Here is a 4,682-nt window from a genome sequence, read left to right on the forward strand (position 1 = left end):
TGACTTCCTCTGTGTCTATTTAAAATGGTCCCCAAAGATGTCATTTCTGAATGGGCAGCATGTATTAAGACAAAGAAATATAGGAGATATGCTGACAAATATTAGTCTCGTTCATATAAATATATTCCATAATATTAAGCACATAATGCTTTCTTATTTTGCCATTCATATTCAAAACAGCACAGAAAGACACCTAACTCCTAATTTATCTTCTTCTTTATAATGCTCTACTCATGCAGTGTGGTAGTGTTAGCAGTGAAGTATTTATGATTAAAGGCTCACTCAGAGCTGAAGCAGATATCTTGATTAGTACCTTTACCATCTCAAAAATAAGGAAAGTGGGAGGAGGAGTACACAATATATGTATATTTTCATGTTGCAAGCTTTTGTGGTTTTCTTCTTGCTAAATATTTTTGATCTGTATATGGCCAGCTCATAAGTTGATGAGCAGGAAAATCCATTTGTCTTCTGTGTCTCAAAGGATACCGCCTTGTGCTGGACCATCCCAGTCCATTAAATCTCGGTGGTGCACATGTTGTTCTTCATCTTTCTCTACCTCTGATGGCCCACATGCTGATGAAAACCATCATATATAAGTGAACATAAGAATGGGGAAATCTTGTTAGCGACTGAAAAAACAGCAGAGAAAAGTGTTTGGAAAGGCTCAGCAGTGGCCCCATCCCCAGCGAACTGTACAGCGCACATGATCCTGAAGAGAGACAGGAAGACTCTGAAGCCCTTTGCCTTCCCCCAGGCGAACCCAGCCCTGTAATTGGGATCAGCGTAAAGGATGTGCCAAGCCCGTGTTGCCATATGTCCCCTTCTCGAGCTGTCCCGAGTTGCCATCTGTCCCTGCACCAGCCCGGCCACTCAGGGCCATCTGCTTGTGCCTGCCCTGTCCTGTCCCTTGGGGCCAGCTGTCTGGCCTCACACCTTGCCTGGAGGTGCACAGTCTCCTGCCAGCCCCAGCACGTAGCTGCTCAACTGGGCAGAAAGCAAGAACAGCAGACAAGAAAAAAAAAAGAAAAAAAAATTGTATATATATAATTCTTAACTAATATTCATGTTCCAACTTGAGAATTAGGCACTGTTGGCTTTTTGTGCTTTTTTTTCTTTTTTTACATTTTGTCATTGACATTTCATTGAAACTGATCTTGGGTGGCAGAATAAGAGCTGGGAGATGGTGAGCATTTTTGGGAAATGTGCCAGTGTGCTGGTGTCATGTAGGAGCTCATTCAGGAGCACAGGGAGTTTGCAAATCTGTTGTTACACCTGTGTAAAAGCTTGGCTCAGAGTCATGGGAGTTACTGAGCTCATCTCAAATGGAGCACTATTACAGTGGTAGCAGAGAAGGAAATAATACATCTAGTGCTTAGCTTTCTGAAAAGTCTTAGTCTATATTTAACAGAATGAATGGAAAAATGGAAACACTTTAATTCCTTTAAAAAAGTCATTTCCTTGGTTACTGTGGGCACATATCTAGATGAAGGATGTGCAGAGAATTTTCCACTTTCCAGTTGCATACTCTCATCTCCCAGCTCCCTACTGGGACAAAATGCAGGCACACATCAGCTGTCCTTTCTTCTTCCCTCCCACCTTCCCACAATCTGGTATTCACAGTAAAGAAAACTGGAGGTGTGGACTGGATGGGAGCCATCATTTTTCCTAGCAGGTAAGTCTAGACATAGCTTATAATATCCTACATACCAGTTCTCTTCCCTCATTTCCAATCTGTAGCATATTTTTACTTACTTATATTGAAATGAGCATTTTTAAGCATTCCAGCTTGACTGATGCTATGATGGAGAAATCAGTGTCATTATTGCCACAAAATATTTTGGGTGGGATTGCTTCAACATTCTGGCAGTTTATCCAATCAAATATTTTCCCTGAAACGGTGGAGGTTAAAATATGAGATTTGAAATCCCGTATGCATTGAGGCAGATGTTGTAACTTTTGTTGATTTCAGTAGGGCCAGAAAGCCACCCAGTGGTGAATATTCTGCTCAATCCACCCCTCCATGCACCTAAGCCATATAGGTGTTTCTGATATTAATTGTCTTATTATTCTGGTGTTAAAAATACAGACAGCAACACAGTGCAAATTAGAGAGATCAATTCCATTAGAAAATAGAGTATTATTAGAGACACAAACAATTATTTTCTTCTACTATTTTCATGAGTTTCAGGTTGGACATCTGTTGTTTGGGTCATAGCTGTATACTTACTTGGACTTCATAGTAGAAGTCTTGGGAGATTGTCAGATATTCTTTTGGCTTAAAGATGCACAAGGAATCTTAAAATGATTTCACAATGTGTAGTAAAGAATGATGAGTTGCACTGACAAACTAAAATTCGCACTTTAAACCTTAGCACCACACGTTGTTAATCTAAAAAGAAACTTTCTTTAGTAGGAAATCTTGTGACTATACTATGTCCACCTCAAAGAATTTCTAAGAAGGTTGCTGAAGAATATTTGAATACGAAAATCTTTGTATAAAATTACAGTAATGATAAATGTGAGATTCTGTTGAAAACACCATCTGTACCCAGCCTGTATATCATTTAGTTAGAGAAAAAAAAAAAGAATAAAAAAAATACCTACATAGTGAGATTATTACTTCAGTAAGAGACGCTGTAGATATCCTTCAGGTGAAAGCAGGGAACTGTGACAAAATATCACACTAGACCAAACACTGCTCTCCAGCCTCTGGTCAAAGTCGACCTTTGCTGAAGCTGGAGCCATTGTTGGCATTGGCCAGGGTTCATGAGGTGCACATGAAACACACAGCATTTGGGTGTCCTTATGACAGTTTTACTGGTGCCAGCCCTGAGTGTTGGCTGTTTGCTATATCAGGAAGCCAAAGCAAACCCAAAGTACAGCTTTGGAGTTCTGTGGGTGGCAATGCAGGAGCAGATTCCCAGCCACAGCGAGATAGAGTTACGCAGCAAAGAGCTTGTGGTGGGCTTTGGTGACACATGACCAGATGCTACTGAGTCCTTTCCACTACTTTTAGAGTTCCTGGGATGAGAGTGGAAAAGGGAGGTAGAGGGGAAAGAAAATCCCAAGCTGTGGTAGGGGGACTTTATCAGTTACTGTGCTTTAATGAATATGAACAGCAGGTAGTCCATTAAGCCTAGCATTTTCACTTAACAATTGGAGCTCTGATAGCCATTAGAAGGAGGTCATATTTAATAGCAGTTGACTCCCTTTCTCCTACAGTACCTTTAAATGATTACTTGGCAAGTGAACTAAATTCACTTCTCTCGCATATGAAGGGGAGAGGGGATAAGAAAAGGTGTTTATTTTTGCAGAATTAGATCCCTTGCCACCCACTCCCTTCTGAATCTGAACTTCTATCTGCTAAGTCAGAATGAACTTTAATAAATGAGCTGAACTCATTAGCTATGTGAAAGCTCATGCTTACAGTCATAATGATTTTAAAATGTGTGGTTGCATCTTGAGGAAGAACAGAGCTTGACATAATTTCAGTTATCAAATACTGGTAATTGACACAGAGACAGGCTGTGCTTTACACTGGGCTATAATTAATCCACTTCAGTGACCTCAAAGGCTGCACTTCTGAGAAATCTACCACTTACGTTTTGATTCTTTGTCAACTACTTCAGCAGACATAAATTACAAATGAGGTACTAATGAAGTATTTCATCACCTGTTTACCTTCAGTGATCAGTTCCCTTACTCTAATTTATAGGAGGCACAATTTTTTTTTGAAGCTACTGTCAGCTGGAGCTGCCTTTTACTCTGAGCAGCTATAAATTAGCACATAGTTGGGCTTACCCTCGCTAGCTCTTTGTTCTGGTTTTAAAACACTGCAGCATGGGAGGAAACAAGTTTACGATTAGAGACGGATGGACAAGAAGAGAGAAAAAAATATTATCTCCTGGTCTTTTTTCTTTTCCTTTAAAGATTCACTGAGTGGAATGAAATTCCCCACCAGTATAAATAGACAAAATCCCACTGTGGTGAGTGTGTCACATAGCAAGGAATTGACTGATCCTTCCATACTGTCAAGCACATGGAGTGATTTTGAGGTGTACGTCAAAGAGTCACTATGATGTGCTATGACATTAATACAAAAATCCTTATGTTTCACCCATGATGTTCACATAGCTTCCTCTAATGCAAAATACTAGGGCTCAATTTCCCCACTCCAGGAAAAATTCTGGAGAATGGGATAATCTGTTTCATCAGTAAGCAATAGCAGTCCCTTCCCATGGGTTCTGCAGCATTTTTCTAAGGGAAATAGACTTCAGAGCTTCTACCCCCACTTACTTAGGTGTCTTCATTGTCTTTCTGCACACAGCAGTGGTTCTTCTGTGCCAGTGTCTCTTTTATTGGAGTGCTGTGTGGCTCATGGTACCTTTCGTAATAATGAAAGTTAAATATCTTTCCTGTTTTAATGTAAGTGCTCTATATTTTATGAGCTCTTCTAACTCAGGGAAAAAGAAAAAAAAAAAAGAAAGAGAGAAAGCTCCTAAAGTTTTCCTGGAGACCTAAGAGGAAGGGTGAAGAAATTTAATTATGGGGAAAGCTCTGCGTAATCTGTAAATTGTGTTTGATGGCAGACACTTTGTGTGGAATGGACTAGAAGTTGGCTGCAGTTTAGGCCAAACTTTCCAATTCTGAACCAATCAGTGAAGGTATGATGTGACATTACA

At 40.0% G+C, this 4,682-nt stretch overlaps 1 long non-coding RNA gene across 1 annotated transcript; it reads right to left on the minus strand.

The window, feature by feature from the left end:
- Positions 1–381: 381 nt before the first annotated feature.
- LOC128074950 (uncharacterized) lies at positions 382–2,649 on the minus strand. The gene is made up of 3 exons (XR_008203531.1): positions 2,605–2,649; positions 1,753–1,889; positions 382–573 (listed from the first exon to the last, which is right to left on the minus strand). It is a non-coding gene; the product is annotated as an uncharacterized LOC128074950 (long non-coding RNA).
- Positions 2,650–4,682: the final 2,033 nt, after the last annotated feature.

Source organism: Tympanuchus pallidicinctus, unplaced genomic scaffold (assembly GCF_026119805.1).
Source record: "Tympanuchus pallidicinctus isolate F22 unplaced genomic scaffold, pur_lepc_1.0 scaffold11, whole genome shotgun sequence".
Lineage (NCBI taxonomy): Eukaryota > Metazoa > Chordata > Aves > Galliformes > Phasianidae > Tympanuchus > Tympanuchus pallidicinctus.